Source organism: Elaeis guineensis, chromosome 1, assembly GCF_000442705.2.
Source record: "Elaeis guineensis isolate ETL-2024a chromosome 1, EG11, whole genome shotgun sequence".
NCBI classification, from domain to species: domain Eukaryota; kingdom Viridiplantae; phylum Streptophyta; class Magnoliopsida; order Arecales; family Arecaceae; genus Elaeis; species Elaeis guineensis.
In genome coordinates, this window is record NC_025993.2 from 104,268,890 (window position 1) to 104,286,295 (window position 17,406).

At 34.8% G+C, this 17,406-nt stretch overlaps 1 non-coding gene across 1 annotated transcript; it reads left to right on the forward strand.

The window, feature by feature from the left end:
• The first annotated feature begins 16,799 nt into the window (after positions 1-16,799).
• Positions 16,800-16,908, forward strand: LOC140854973 (small nucleolar RNA R71). The gene has a single exon (XR_012138066.1). It is a non-coding gene; the product is annotated as a small nucleolar RNA R71 (small nucleolar RNA).
• The last annotated feature ends 498 nt before the right edge of the window (positions 16,909-17,406 follow it).

The window sequence follows — 17,406 nt, forward strand, 5'->3', positions numbered from 1 at the left end:
ATCTGAGTCCTTTTGAACTAAAAATTGGTTGGTTTAAATTTGAGTTCAAATTGGTTTGAATTTGAATGAAAATCTAGAGTCCAAATTGAGTTGAACTCTCCTCTTCACGCCACCACATTTCTCCATGCATAAAGTATTTTTGCATGAGATTTTTTATACCATTCTAATGTTGGTCGACCCCTCTCTGAGTTTATAAGATAAGAATAAAGTTTGATTCAAAATTTAATTTAAATTTGATTTGAATTGGTGATAAGGATCAACCAATATTTGAATTTGAACCGAAAATACCTTATCTTTTCCTTATCTTCCATGAGACGCCAATCTTAAAAGGGGATCAGTTTTGTGTGAGATTACAAGTGATTTTTGGCATGAGAAAGCTGAGAGAGGGGATATAAAAAGTGAGAGTGGGTTGGGCTTTCGTGTGTGAGAAACAAAGGAAGTGTTCTTCCTCTCGGATGTGAGCTGTGGGTTCTAGGATTTCATCTCTAGAATTTTTTAGAAGAAAAATACAAGAGTGAGTCATGTCCAATCTTCCATACCACCACCTCCTCGTAAAGCTTCATCTTCTGATCTAGAGAAGTCTGAAAGATCCAAAGAAAGGAGCTTGGATCAGCCATCCAAAAACTTCGACACGAGCTAGCACTCCCACAAAGGAAGATCCGATCATAGCTTCGAGTGGACTATCTGTTGAGGTCGGACGATTTGTGCGGTTACTCGGTATCAGTGAGAGCTTTGTACCATACTTACCAGCAGTGAAGATTATCAACCCATGAAAAGGTGATGTATTCTGAACTCTACCGACATAATCTAAAAATTAGATCAGATTCGGGGCATCAATGTGATCGATGTAGTTTTCTATTTTATATCAGATTTTATATGTAAATATTTTATGTCATATATCCTTAATGATAGTTTAGATTTGATCTAAGGCATGCATGTTTAGAAGATTAAAATATTTAATCTTTTATTATTTCACTATAAAATTTTAAAAATACATACTTTGAACTATCCATTTTTCCTTCAGATGGTATTAGAGTCAGGTTTCTTATGACATAAATTTTTTATATATAATCTGATTTTAATTATTTAGTTTAGATCTAAATAGTTAATTTTAAATCTGAGTAGTATAGTAATCTGATTGGATAGATCCTCATACCCATCCGATCATAGGAGAAATCAAGATTTTACTATCCTATTTACCCATTCGATAGGATCTCCTATAGCGTGTAGAGGTACTGCGTGATCTTTTTCATGATGATGAATAATAAAAAAAATTTTAAAATTTTATTTTAGATCTAAAATAATGTATATTAGATAAAAAATTAGAGTCTTGATCATTAGATGATTGATTGTAAATTTATAAAATTGAAAACTATTTTCAAACACTGAATCCGAACCCATATCAATCCGAAACTTAATTAAGAATTAAGCGATCTAGATTTGAGAATCAAAGATTTAAGATATTAATTTCATAACTCATAGGTTAATGGGTTAGCTCGAGTCAAGTCTATTTAACTGGGTTAGACCTAAGATTAGAAATCATTGATAATAGATCATGTTAGTAATTGATCAAATTTAATTAAAAATTAATTTTGATTGGGTCAATTTCTTCTCTTGATCAATTTCAATAGATATAGTTGGTCAAGTTCATATTTTTGATTAGACCAATATCAACTTTGATCGTAGCTCCATGGTCGAATCCAAGTCTATAAGTTAATCAAATTGAAAATGATTAACCAGTTGGTGTCTAAGGTAAGTATGACAGCTTTGATTGGTGGTTAATAATTGAGAGCTACTCGCATAGATTGAGTCTATGTCGAGTTAATGACATATCTCTTCCATCGATCTCACTTACCTGACCAACATAGTAAATCATATTTTGATTAGATCACTTAATGATTAGAGTTAACTCATGCTAACTAGAAAATCAGTGTGACTGATTTAGATGCCCCTAATTTGACTTGTCTTGAGTCCTCTTCATGACTTGATGAAGTCACTGAGAAGATTTATGACTGGTTAGCTGGACCAGCTTTTACCTAATCTTTTTTAATCTGACTTGGTGAAGTCAGCGGGAGGATTAAGATTGACTGGTCAAATCTTTTCTTATCTCTCAATTCAACTAATTAAATTTTTTAAAATTGTTAGATTTTTAAAAATAAAATAGTTATGATGATAACTAGATCATAGCCTCCCATTAAGTTGGATGATAATGAGTCCAATATTTTAGATGATCATTGGAGGCACCACACAACTGCTGCTCATCTGGCCGTCGAAATTATCATTTATAATATGTTGTTTTAGTTGTATCCTTCTAATGATGGTCAGGCTGATCGAGCCACACTCGGACCTGATCACTCGTTTGTTAAATATACTAAATTTTGGTATGTTAATGATTGAACCTAATCAGAACTTTCAGTGGAGGTGCCACACGCCTGCTGAAGAGGTGTCTGGGGCAAAATTGAATACTAAAAATTGTTTGATAAAATAATTGGTTATGAACCTACCTATGGGTATACAAAGGTTGGTCGAGCCACACTCGGACCCATGTGCAGTTCATGTGGATTCTAGTACCCACTAAAAAATTAGTGTAATTTCTCAAATTGAAGGTAGAGGCTATCCATTCGAATAAAATAGTGAAAGAACTTTTAGACTAAAATCCATATCTTTAGGCTTAATCAATTTATATACTAATTAGGTTTTGATTTTTTTTTTTACAGTTATGGCCACCACCTTGTCACTCTGATCACTATTAGATAGTGATAAATTGATGGGACCATATTTCGATAGCTAGTATCGAAAGCTCAAAATTGTTCTGAAGCACGAACGGATCTTATATGTGTTAACTGATCTGGCACCCGAGGAGCCAGCTCCAAACGTATGTAGCTCGATCAGAGACACTTATCAAAAGTGGCTCAATGATCAGACTATGGTTCGTTTATTATACTGGCGGTGATGAATGATAAGTTTAGCCATTATTTCGAGAATGCTCAGCCACAGGACATGTTGCAAATGTTAAACGAGTCTTTTGGCACACCCGACGATGTTGAGAAGTACAAGACTAGTTGTGTCATCTTCAATGCTCGAATAAGGGAAAGAGCATCAGTCACTGATCATGTATTATATATGATCATGATGATTGAGTGCCTAAGTAAGCTCAGCTTTCTCCTACAAGAGCAATTGGGAAAAAATGCTATTCTGAACTCTTTGCCCAAGTCCTACCTCCCTTTCCTTACTCATTATCGAATGACAAAGCCTGTAGTTAACTACCATAGTTTGCTGGAGTTGCTGTAAAACTTTGAGAAGGATCACTAGCTTCAAAAGAGTCGGTGAATATTGTGGGAGGGTCTTCTTCTAGACATCGATCTTTTAAGAAAGGAAAGAAGAATAAGAAGAACAAGAAAAGGATGCAAAGTGCTGGGGCACCCAAACCCAGTCAGACAAAGAAATCCAAGTCCAACCAAAGTCAGATGGAATACTTCTACTGCAAGAAGTAGGGGTACTGAACAAGAAATTATCCTCAATACATTACCTCCCTGGATCCAAACAGGCCAAGAAAGAAGTAAGTTATTACTGGACAAGACAATTATATGATAACACCTTATAATTTCTCAATTTGTGATTCTACTACCTGGATATTAGATACTGAAAGTTCTTTTAATATTTATAATTCATTGCAGGGTCTGCAGGTCAGTAAGAGATTTGAAGAAGATGAAAGGTTCCTTAATGTTAGAGATGGAAGAACAGTTTCAGTTCTAGCATTAGGAACTATTAAGCTTGTATTCAAGTTTAATATAATTATTTTAAGTGAATGTCACTTCTGTCCTTCTTTTTTATTGAATATTATTTTTGTAGACCTTTTGACCATGTACGGTTATGAAATTTTAATAAAAAAAATAATTTTAATATCATTATGAATGGTGTTAATGTGATAAATGGATTGCTGAACAATAGTATTTACATATTGTCACAATCTGTTAGTGTAATGTACACATCCAACAAATATTCTAGAATTAGTGATGTCTCCGATATCTACCTTTGGCATTGTAGGTTAGGTCATATTAACAAGAACAGAATAAATAGATTGACATAAGAGGAAATCTTTGAAGTCAGTGATTGTGAATCACTCCCAACCTGTGAGTCTTGTTTTCTTGAAAAAATGATCAAATCACCTTTTACTGAAAAAGATGAGCAAGCCAGTGAAGTTCTAGGTCTGATACATATTGATGTATGTGGACCAATGAACACTAGTACCAGAAGTGAATATTATTATTTCATTATGTTTACAGATGACCTATTGAGGTATTGACATGTCTACTTAATGATACATAAGTCAGAATTATTTAAAATATTCAAATAATTTTGTAATGAAGTAGAAAAATAAATTGGAAAGGGTATTAAAACTCTTTGGTCCGATCGAGAAGGAGAATACCTCTCTAGTGAGTTTCTGGCATACTTAGAAGAGAATGAAATTCTCTCACAATAAACTCCTCCTGGAACACCACAGCATAATGGTGTATCGAAAAGGAGGAATCGAACCTTGTTAGACATGGTTCGATCCATGATGGGCTTTGCAAGTCTGTCGATTTTTTTTGGAGATATGCACTCGAGTCAACTTGTTATATTTTAAATAAATTTTTGAGTAAGTCTGTAAGTAAAATACCACATGAGATGTAGACAGGACGTAAGCCAGTACTCTCTCACCTTAAGATTTGGGGATATCCAGCTTATGTCAAATGTTTGAAAACTGACAAGTTTGGACCTAGGTCTTACAAATGTCTATTTGTAGGAAATCCAAAAGAGATCAAGAAATATTACTTCTACCTTGCAGACGAACAGAAGGTGTTCGTCAGTAATAGGGCAGTCTTTTTAGAAAAGAAGTTCCTTGATGAAGGAACTAATACCTCAAAGATTGAACTTGATGAAGTTCGATCGGTAGAAGAACCGACACAATTTAGTAAACCCATAGAGTCAGACTTGATTAGATCAAATTCAAAACCTATTGTAGAAACATCTTTAAGGAGATCCGGTAGAGTACCACGTCAACTGGATAGATACTACGATTTCTTAGTCCGAGATAGGAATCCAGTTGAATTAGATAAGAACAATAAGGATCTGATTACCTATATGAATGCGATGCAAAGGTTTGACTCTGATAAGTAGCTGGAAGCCATGAAATCTAAAATGGAGTTCATGAAAATCAATAATGTATGGATATTGGTTGACCCTCCTGAAGGGGTAAAACCCATAGGGTGTAAGTAGATCTTCAAAAAGAAGAGGGGTGCAGTCATAAAAGTGAGGATCTATAAAGCCTGTCTAGTTGTCAAGGGTTACCGTCAGCATTATGATATTGACTATGATGAGGTATTTTTTTCTATGGTAATGTTCAAGTCTATTCGGATTATGCTTGCGATCGCAGCACATCTGGACTATGAAATCTGGCAAATGAATGTGAAAACAGCCTTCCTAAATGGAGAGCTAGAAGAAGAGGTGTACATAATACAATCTGAAGGTTTCATATCCACAGATGAGTCTAAGGTGTGCAACTTTCAAAGATCCATCATGGATTTAAGCAGGCATCTCGAAATTGGAACATACATTTTGATAAAGTGATCAGAACGTATAGCTTCATTAAGAATGGAGAGGAATCCTATATATACAAATGGGTTAATAACTCTGTGGTAGTATTTCTTATTTTGTATGTCGATGACATTCTCTTAATTGGAAATGACATCCCTGCATTACAGGAAATAAAAGTTTGATTGTCATCACAGTTCTTCATGAAAGATTTGGGAGAAGCATCCTTCATCCTTACGATAAAGATCTATAGAGATAGATTTAAAAGGTTACTTAGATTATTTCAGTTGACGTACATTGATACTGTGCTGAAAAGTTTCAGCATGAAAAATTTCAAAAAAAGTTATCTTTCGATAGGCCAAGAAATTTCTATCTCGAAGAGCGATTGTCCGACAACTCCTTAAAAGAGAGAGCATATGAGTAAAATTCTATATACTTCAGCAGTGGGATCTATTATGTACATCATAACATATACGTAACTGGACGTGGCATACTTATTAGGAGTAGTGAGCAGATACCAGTCCGATCCAGGTGAGAATCACTGAAAGGTTGTAAAGACCATCCTTAAGTATTTGAGAAATACTAAGCATTAGTGGCTTATCTATGGAGAATCCGACTTGAAACTTATGGAGTTTACCGACTTCAGTTTTCAGTCGGATCATGACAACAGTAAGAGCATGTTGGGATATATTTATACTCTTAACGGTAGAGTAATCTGTTAGAAAAGTTTCAAGCAGCACACTATGACCGACTCTACTTGTGAGGTAGAATATATCGCGATATCCGAAGCTGCGAAAAAAGCTATGTGGTTATGAAAGTTCATCAACGAGCTCGGAGTGGCATCCTCTCTTGATGGCCCCATCTTGTTGTACTATAATAGTACTGGTGCCATTGCTCAAGCGAAGGAACCGAATTCACATCAGTGAACCAAGCATATTCTGCACCGCTTCCATCTGATCTGAGAGATCGTGGATCAAGGTGACGCTGAGCTTCAGAAGATCAATGAAAAGGAGAACCTGACCGATCCATTTACTAAAACCTTCAGTGTCAAGGAGTTTGAAGACTACAAATCAAAGATGGATATATGATACTGTACCGATTGACTTTTGTCCAAGTGAGAGTTGTTGAAAATTATGTCCAAAGCCAATCGTTAGCCTGTTGACGGTTGTGCTTATCATTATAATTATATATAAATTATTAAATTAATAAATATTATTTAATTTTTTCATCACTGTGCACATCTCATTTTGAACTCCTGTTATGTGATGAAGTCCTTAAGACTATTTGATTCGATATAGGAGGATATATCGTTTAGTCTTTAAACCTTAAGTTCATGACCAAATGATATACCATTATTAGGATGATAGCTATATCAAGTATAGATCATTGTGTGCTATGTAAGTTGGTTATCCTCTTAACCAAGGAGTGTGGAGACACTGGCATGGCATGCAAGTGAGATGTAGGAGTACATCTCACTAAATGTGACCAATTACTGAGCACTTTGCTGTCAAGAGTAGCTCGCGAAGAATATGGGTATAAGTGTCCCTCTGACCTGAGATCACCATGGTGACTTGCAAACAACTCACTATGCTTTAGTATCAGACTATCAAAATTTTTAATTCAGTGATGAAAGATTTCTGAACATAGTCAAGTACTTGCGAAGTCGGTGTGTGAGACAAGTTAGAATTGACCCCTCCACATAAGTAAGAGTTAATGTATCAGTATGTTACAATTCAGTAAAACTTTGGTCGGGATAATCCATGTGATGGATGTTGAAAATTAAAATATAATGTGGATGAACATATCAGGATTGGCAGTTAAACGCTAGGTCACCTTGAGCATTTGGGTCAAAGGAATGAACTATGCGGTAATCATATGCCAATAGGTTCTTGAATGATGCTTTGCAATCTTTCGACCTATCCGAACATCGGATATCATTGCTAGATGGTCATTTTAATTGGTATAGAAAGATTATTTTTATACTACCGACTTAGGTTCGAACCTATGAGGTCATACTAAAAAAAAATTTCTAACTGATCATATGGCTGATCAACGATTAAGAATCATTCCAGGATAAAACAGTCAATTCGATTGATGATTAATCCTGTGCAAAAATTATAATAAATTAATTTATTAATTATTGATGAATTATGAGAGGATTGATTAGTAATTAGATTACTAATTAACTCAATTTGATTGAGTATCAAGGTTTAGATCGAATTTAATTGAATTGGATTCAATTTGGTTTGATTCGATTAGGTTATGAGATGATCTAATCGCTAAGGATGTTTGATTTTTGATATGATCAGGACTTGAGCTTGATTAGTTTCTGATTTGATTAAAATTTGATCAAAATTATTTGCTACCTAATTAGATCAGGTTTAATGGCCCAATTGGGTTTAACCTAATTTGGTTGGGTTAAGAATCTAATTGAATGAGAAAAATAATTCGAATTCGAATCCCTTACACCTCCTTTATCTTCATCCTCTTATTCTTCATGTGAGAAATATTTTATGTAATTTTTTCTCATACCTAGAAATCTTTTTCACATCTTCATCTGAGTCCTTTTGAATTAGAAATTGGTTGGTTTAAATTTGAGTTCAAATTGATTTGAATTTGAATGAAAACTTAGAGTCCAAATTAAGTTGGACTTTTCTCTTCACGCCACCACATTTCTCCATGCATAAAGTATTTTTACATGAGATTTTTTATACCCATTCTGATGTTGGTCAATCCCTCTCTAAGTTCATAGATAAGGATAAAGTTTGATTCAAAATTTAATTCAAATTTGATTTGAATTGGTGATAAGGATCAACCAACACTTGAATTTAAACCGAAACTACCTTATTCTTATCTTCCATGAGATGCCAACCTTAAAAGGAAATCAATTTTGTGCGAGATTAGAAGTAATTTTTGGTATGAAAAACCTGAGAGATGGGATGTAAAATGTTGAGAGTGGGTTGGTCTTCCGTGCGTGAGAAACAGAGAAAGTGTTCTTCCTCTCAAGCGTGAGCTGTGGGTTCTAGGGTTTCATCTCTAGATTTTGTGAGAAGAAAAATATAAAAGTGAGTCTTGTCTAATCTTTCACACCACCATCTCCTCATAAAGCTTCATCTTCTAATCTAGAGAAGTCCGAAAGATTCGAAAAAAAGAGCTTGGATCAGCCATCCAGAGCCTTCGACGCGAGCTAGCACTCCCGCAAAGGAAGATCCGATCAGAGCTTCGAGTGGACGATCTGTAGAGATCAGATGACTTGTACAGTTGCTCGACATTAGTAAGAGATTTGTATCATATTTATCAGTAGTGAAGACAATCGATCCATAAAAAGGTGATGAGTTCTGAACTCTACCGACATAATCTAAAAGTTAGATCAGATTCAGGGCATCGATGTGATCGATATAGTTTTTTATTTTATATCAGATTTTATATATAAATTTTTTATATCATAGATCCTTAATGGTAGTTTATATTTGATCTAAGATATGTTTAGAAGACTAAAATATTTAATTTTTTATTATTTTACTGTAAAATTTTAAAAATACATGCTTTGAACTATCCATTTTTTCTTCAAGGAGAAAATGAGATTCTCTCACAATAGACCCCTCCTGAGATATCATAACATAATAGGATATCAGAAAGAAGGAATCAAACTCTATTAGATATGGTTTGATCCATGATAGGTGATAGGATCAAGATGCAGTCGTTAGGACATCGTGATTATCAATCAAATTTCGACTTCAATAAAAATTAAAAATATATAGAAAGTAGTGAGTCAGATCGAATTCACAGAGAAAGCAAAATTTTGATTTGAAATCTTTGATTTTATAAAAAAAAATAAAATTTTGAAGAAAGTAATTTAAGTCGGAAAATAAAAATTAAAAGTGCAAAAAATAAATCGGATACTAAGATCTACTAACTAGATCCTAGCATCTACTTGCAATAAAAATAAATAATAAAAATTTAAAAAGTATAAAAATAAATTGGTACTAAGATCTACTAATTAGATTCTAGTATCTACGTACAAAAAATAAAAGACAGGAATTTAAAGTGCAGGAAAATAAATTTTACATTAATTGAAATTGAAATTCAAGTACAAAGAATTTAAAAGAAATAATAAAATAAAATAAAAATAAAACTGTAACAAGAATCTGAAGTTGATCAGCCAAGCCTCGTCGGAAAGATGGTTGATGACCTCTCCATCTTCCATCGTACTCCGTAGAGCGAACCGACTTTTCTCCTTTTTTTTGGATCTCTAAAGCTATTTTATTTTTTTTTTTATTTTTTTCTATACTTTCTACTCAATTTTTTTGCTCTTAAAGCTTATTCCTGGACCCTCTATTTATAGATAAATTTTTTATAATTTTTTTGATAGGAAAAGAAGTCCTAAAACCCTTAGAAATCGTATTAATCTCCTTAGAAATATTTCTGGCCATCGGATCAGCTTCGAACCGTCCAGATCTGCTAAAAAATTAGAGTTATAATCCTTATCAGGGTCGGATCAAATGTCAGCCATTGGATCTGGGTTCTGATGAAGTTCTGACCGTCGGATCACGCAAAAGAGTCCTATTCAAAGTCGAAAACGATAACAGCCGTTGGATCGCATGATGGATTGCTTCTGGACCGTCGGATCATGCAAAAGAGTCTTATTCAAAGTCGACAACAAGTCTGAACCGTCGGATCTGGGTTGGATTAAATCTCAGCCATTGGATCATGCCCAGGATCTTTCTCTCGCTGTGAGCCGCGCCTGTGGACTATGTAACTATTCCTGTGGACCGCACCCTGGCTCTGTGGACCGACCGACCGATCCACCGTGCACCGGAGGTGATATTTTTTATTTTTTTAAGATATTTTAGCTCCATTTTTGCTCCGATTTTTACCTAAAAAATTAAAAAAAAATATGCATTAATTTTTTAAAAAATTTCTCTTCATTTTGGTACTTAAATTGCTCAATTAAATTAACATCTATTTTTTATAAATATATCTAATTTCATATTTTTTTTTCAAAATTACTTATTTTTTAAGAAAATTCAATAAATTCATGAAATTAGGATTTTTAAGAAGATGTTAGCACCATAAATTACCAAAAATACCTTCAATAAATATAAAAATATACCCCTTATCACACTCCCCAACTTGAACTTTGCTCGTCCTCGAGTAAAGAAAGAATTTAGAATCAAGTACCTTTAAACTTAAAATCTCAAATTTTACCAAATAATTTTTCAAAAAGGCCACTAATGTTCAGTAGAGTGTAAATGAGGTATGTCATTGGGGTATTAATACTAGTCAATATGAGAGTTAAACTAAGAATACTAAATATTTTCTGAACTTTTTCAAATTATCCCTACCTTTATCTCCAAATCATTAACCTTCATATGGACAAGTATATTGTTACTTCTGTCCTTCATTTATTGATTAATTTTTTTTTTAAATATTGTACCGCTATTGAGTGTCTTAACCCCTTAAGCTTTCTGTTTGACCCATGTAGTGAGTTTTCAGTCAATGACTCCCAAACCAGATAGCTTTAGGGTACTAGGTATAAAATATTCCTCGAACCTACTTGCTCGAATCAAATAGGCTACGAGTTAAAACTAGCTTTACAACAAAGCTTCTTTGCCCTTCATACCTTTTGATGCGAAACTCAATGCTTGCTTAGGCAAAGAGGTCCGGTTACTCAATATGAAGTACTTGAAAACTTTTTTTTTAAATATATGAAGAAACATATAGTTACTCTACACAAATCCATAGAAAGTAAACTCTTCTTTGATGCTGGTAGAAAAATTTAAAAATGCTCAAAGAAAATTATTTAAGTTTTAAACTTAACTCTTTATTGAGTTTTCTTAATATTTGATCCCTCAATATCTCACAAACTCTCTGATCTGTACATCAATTTTCTTTTTTTAAAAATACTTGGTTTAACTCGATTCTTAAGTGTAATCAGATACTTAAATACTAAATACTAACTTACTTGAGGACTTAAAAAAATTTTATTCTTTCCTCCAACTTAATCAACATTGTCCTCAATGGAGTAGAAAATATGAACAGTGCATGTAAAGAGAAAGAAAAAGAGAGATATCACCTGATCTATAAGTCTTTTTAAAACTGATTCTCCCCCCAACTTAGCCAAGATTATTTTCAGATCTCTACAAAAGACACAAAGCAAGACTCGATTATCCTAAATAAAATACAAAAGAAAGCAAAGGCAAAAGCAAAAATTGAAAACTTGAAAATTGGAAAAACTGGGTTGCCTCCCAGGAATCGCTAAGTTTACTGTCTTCAGCCAGACCATGCTATTCAGTTTAGTGTGGGTCTGTTAATGCTATTTGATCAATATTTTGATTTAATGATATCCCTTCTATGTATGGTTTTAATCTTTGAAAATTTACCTTAAAAAAATTTTTGAATTTAGGATCATAAAGTTTGATTGCACCATGTGGGAATACTTGATTTACAATATAAGGTCCATCCCATCTAGATCTTAATTTCTTTGGAAATAATTTTAGCCTTGAATTAAATAATCAGACTTGTTGATTTGGCTCAAAAGTTTTTATTTTTTCTTTATAAATTCATGAATTTTCATAAGCCTCTTGTCTTAATTCATCCAATTCACTCAATTGCAACATTCGGTTGAAACCAGCTTGTTTTAAATCAAAATTTAATTGCTTAATTGCCCAATATGCTTTGTGTTCAAGTTCTATTGGAAGATGACATACTTTTTCATAAATCAATCTGTAGGGAGACATACCAATAGAATTTTTATAAGCTATCATATAAGCCCATAATGCATCACCTAATCGATCTGACCAATCTCTACGATCAGGCCTAATAGTCTTTTGCAGGATGTTCTTAATCTCCCTATTGGATACTTCACCTTGGCCACTTGTTTGCGGGTGGTATGGGTAGCTATCTTATGTGTGATCCCATACTTTTGTAGCAAAGTTCGAAAATGGTGGTTTGTGAAGTGGGTACCTCCATCGCTAATGATAGCACGTGGAAATCCGAACCTAGAAAAGATATTCCTTTGGACAAATTTTATGACTACTTTATGATCATTGGTTCGTGTTGTTATTGCCTCAATCCATTTAGAAACATAGTCGACGGCCACCAAAATATATTCAAAACCATTGGAGGGTGGAAAAGGTCCCATAAAATTAATTCTTCAAATATCAAAAATTTCAACTACCAAGATGGGATTCAAAGGCATTATATTTTTCCTTGAAATATTTCCTAACGCTTGACATTTGAGACATTCCTGGCTAAAATTATAAGCATCCTTAAACAATGTGGGCCAATAAAATCTGCTTTGCAATACTTTAGCCATAATTTTTTGTCCAGAAAAATGCCCTCCACAAGCAAGAGTATGACAAAATTTCATTGTTCAGTCTCAAGAACATATCTATGAATGATCTGATCAGCACAAATTCAAAAAACCTCAGGATCTTCCCAAAGATAATACTTGATTTGAGCAAAGAATCGATCCTTTTCATTTTTAGACCAACCATCAGGAATTTGTCCAACTGCTAAGTAATTCACAATATCTGCAAACTAAGGGACCTTTGTATGTGAAACTACCAGAAGTTGTTCATCTGAAAAAGATTCTTCAATTGATGCAGGTTCACAATCTTTAACTAAGATCCTTGATAGGTGGTCTGCTACAACATTTTCAGATCCCTTCTTATCTCGAATTTCAATATCAAACTCTTGTAGCAGTAAAATCCATCTAATCAATCGTGGTTTGGCATCTTTTTTTGAGAGCAGATATCTCAAAGCCGTATGATCTGAATAAATCATGATTTTTGATCCTAACAGGTATGATCGAAACTTTTTCAAGGCAAATACTACAGCTAGTAACTCTTTCTTGATTGTGGTATAATTCATCTGAGCTTCATTCAGAGTTCTACTAGTATAGTAAATTACTACAGGATATTTATTTACCCTTTGGCCCAAGACAGCTCCTATGGCAAAATCAGAAGCATCGCACATGATCTCAAAAGGTAGTGACCAGTCTGGTGATTGGATGATCGGAGCTTTGGTCACAGCTTCTTTCAAAAATTCATAAGCTTTAAGGCATTCTTCATTAAAGTTAAAGGGGACATCCTTTGCAAGCAAATTACATAGAGGGCGGGATGTTTTAGAAAAGTCTTTAATGAAACGACGGTAAAATCCTACATGACCAAGGAAAGATCGAATTTGTTTGACAGAAGTGGGTGGAGGAAGTTTAGAAATCAGTTCAACCTTTGCTCTATCAACCTCAATCCCTCTCTTGAAAATAATATGCCCTAATACGATTCCCTCTTTAACCATGAAATGACTCTTCTCTCAACTTAAAACTAAATTGGCCTCAATGCATCGTTTTAACATTTTCTCCAAATTATTGGGGCAACTTTCGAAAGATTCTCCAAAGACTGAAAAATCATCCATGAATATCTCTAAAAAATCTCCTACCATGTCTGAAAATATTGACATCATGCACCTTTGAAAAGTTGCGGGTGCATTACATAATCCAAAAGGCATTCTACGGAAAGCAAAGGTTCCATAGGGACATGTGAAGGTGGTCTTTTCCTGATCTCCTGGATAGATTACTATCGATTGTATCCTGAGTATCTATCTAAAAAGCAGAAATATTGTTGGCCAGCTAATCTCTCTAAGATTTGGTCAATAAAGGGTAAGGAAAAATGATCCTTACGGGTGGCTGCATTAAGTTTTCTATAATCTATGCACACGCCACCCAGAAGAAAGTCGTGTTGGTACAAGTTCTCCATGGTCAGTACGGACAACCGTGAGTCCAGATTTCTTTGGAACGACTTGAGTGGGACTCACCCAGTGGCTGTCAGAATAGGATAAATAATACTAGCATCTAACCATTTAATTACTTCCTTCTTGACTACATCTTGCATATTCGGGTTGAGCCGTCTTTGCATTTCTTGGATGGGTTTGGCATTATACTCTGTGTAAATATGGTGCATGCATATTGATGGACTGATACCTTTTAAATCAGCAACAGTCCAACCTATGGCCTCTCTATGTGCTTTTAATACATTTAACAATTGGTCTTCCTATTCGTGGGTTAGGTCAGAGGCAATGATTATTGGCAGAGTTTTTTCAGGTCCTAAAAATGCATACTTAAGTGATTCAGGCAAAAATTTCAGTTCAAGTTGTGGTGGGGCCTGGATTGAAGGACGTAGTGGTTCCGATTTTAACTTAGGTAAAGGCTCAATTTTCATTGACCAAGATAGTGATTGCGCTAAATGAGGTGAATCAAGCAAGGCATTCACCTCCTGATCTTAGATTTCATCATTGAATTCATCTTGAATATCATCTTCTTTCAAATCTAAGGAGAAATCAATTTCAACTATCTCATCTATCAGATTAATTAATGAACAGCTTTCCTCCTTTTGAGCATACTTCGAGGCATTAAAAATATTGATTCTCACCTTTTGATCCCCAAAAGAAATATCCATAGCTCCTGTTTTACAATTAATATTGGCATTGGCAGTGGCTAGGAATGGGCAACCTAAAATTATAGGATTTTGATTCAGCTCTTGGGATGGTTCCATATCAAGTATGAGGAAGTCTACTGAAAAATAACATGTATTGACTTTAACTATAACATCCTCGATCAGACCACGTGGAGTCTTGACAGATCTATCAGCTAGTTGTAAAATAACCGACGTAGGTTTCAGTTCTCCTATCTCAAATTTTTCATAGACTGAGGTTGGAAGTAGGTTGACACTAGCTCCTAAGTCTAACAAAGCTCGGTCAAAGGTGATGCCTCCTATAACACATGAAATCAAAGGAGCACCAGGATCTTTCATTTTCTGAGATAATGGATTTAACAAGACTGCACTAACATCCTCAGATAACATGATTCTCTTTATTGTTCGTGGCTCATGCTTTTGGGTGCAAAGTTCCTTAAGAAATTTAGCGTAGGCTGGGACATGTTGAATTGCATCGAGGAGAGGTAGATTAATGTGAACTTGTTTAAACAATTCCATCAGTTCCTCATTGCTTGCTCCTTGCTTTTTACGGAAAGAACCAACTTCTAAGGCTGAAGGAAATGAGACTTTTGGTCTATATGTCTCGAGTAACTCATCTGCTTTTTTTTTTCTTTGTCTTTTCTGCTTAGATCAGTAGCAATTTCTGGTTCTGGTTCATCTATCGGGTTAGTCTCAGTTCTAATCTCTTCTTTCAAATTTTTATTTGGGCTAGCATCAATACTAGCTTCTCTCACCTGATCTTGATATGGGTCCTTAAGAATCCTACCACTTCTAAGTTCAGTAATTACTTTGACATTTTCAAATTGAGGATTCTTAGATGGGACAGTGGATTGATGATTAGGTCCAGGTGGTTGATGAGTGGATGGGTTGTTTCTAGAATTTGGTACTGGTTGGCTTGAGAGTTGATCTATTTCTCTCCTCATGGTAGACTCAGCTAATTGTCCTATTTGTATTTCTAGCCTAGCGATAGATTATTGTTGGGTCATGATCAATTGTTGTAGTTGGTTTAATCTATCATCAGCTAGATTAGTCTGTTGAGGAGGTGGGCATGGTGGCTGATTTTGATATGGTGGTTGGATAGATTGACTGGGCTGACCTCTATTGTAGGCATAATTTTAATATGGAGGCCTATTCTGAAAATTTTGCATAGGAGAAATTTGGGTCTGAGCCTGAGTCTGTTGGGGTCTCCAAAAAAAATTAGGATGGTTTCTCCAGCCTGAATTGTATATATTAGAGAATGGATCATTGATAGATTTGGAGTAACCTTGAGCAGCTTGAACTTGTTCTTGAATGAAAGGTGGAAACTGTGCAGCCATGGGACATTCGCTCACATGGTGGGTCGGGCTAGCACAGATAGAACAAATCTCCTGATAATTAGGTGGTGGTATGTATTATGTAGGAGATTGTTGACCTAATGCTAGGAACTGATCAAATTTCTGGGCAAGAAGGTCGACTTTATCTAATCTTTGGACTATTAGGTTCAGATCGGTCTTAGGACTAGAGTCTGTTTGCTTGATCTCAAAAATTTCTGCCCACTTTTGGTGAGGAATTGATCTTTCGTAGGAGGATAATGAAGCATGATTGATTGAATTTTCACTCAAAGTTTCAAATAAAGTGTAGGCTTCATCCTCACTTTTACTCATGAATGCACCCCCACAAGATGCATCTACCATCTGTCTGTATTGGTCACCTAAATCCTCATAAAAAGCTTGAACAATTTGCTACTTAGATAGACCATGGTGTGGGCATTTTCTAAGAAGTTTCTTAAGTCTCTCCCATGATTCATAAATTTGTTCTCCTGGAAGCTGAGCAAATCCAGTGATGGCTCGCTTCATGGTGTTGGTTCGACCTATGGGATAGAATTTTTTAAGAAATTCGTGCTGCATTTCAGCCCAAGTTTGGATTGATCTCTCTATTGTGCCAAGCCAGTACTTGACTTTGTCTTTAAGTGAGAAGGGAAATAAGGTCAATCTAAGTGCATCATCAGTAAAATTTTAAATTTTCACCATGGAACAAATTTCTAAGAACTCATCCAGATGCTTGTAAGGATCTTCATTAGTATTCCCATAAAAAGACGGAAGCATCTGGATTGTGATCGACTTGATCTTATAGTGGCTTGCAGGGATATCAGGTAAGTGGATACAAGTCGATGGGTTATAAGTGGAAGGAATAAAATATTCCTTCATCTGCCTAGGTGGTTCTCTAGGATCTCCAGCCATCTGATTTTCAGGTTTAATATGAATCAACCGTTCAATCTCAGGATTGGGTTTAACTAGGTCAGGATAGAGAGATCTTCTACCTTGCATATACCAGTGCAAATCCTAATGTATGATTCAAG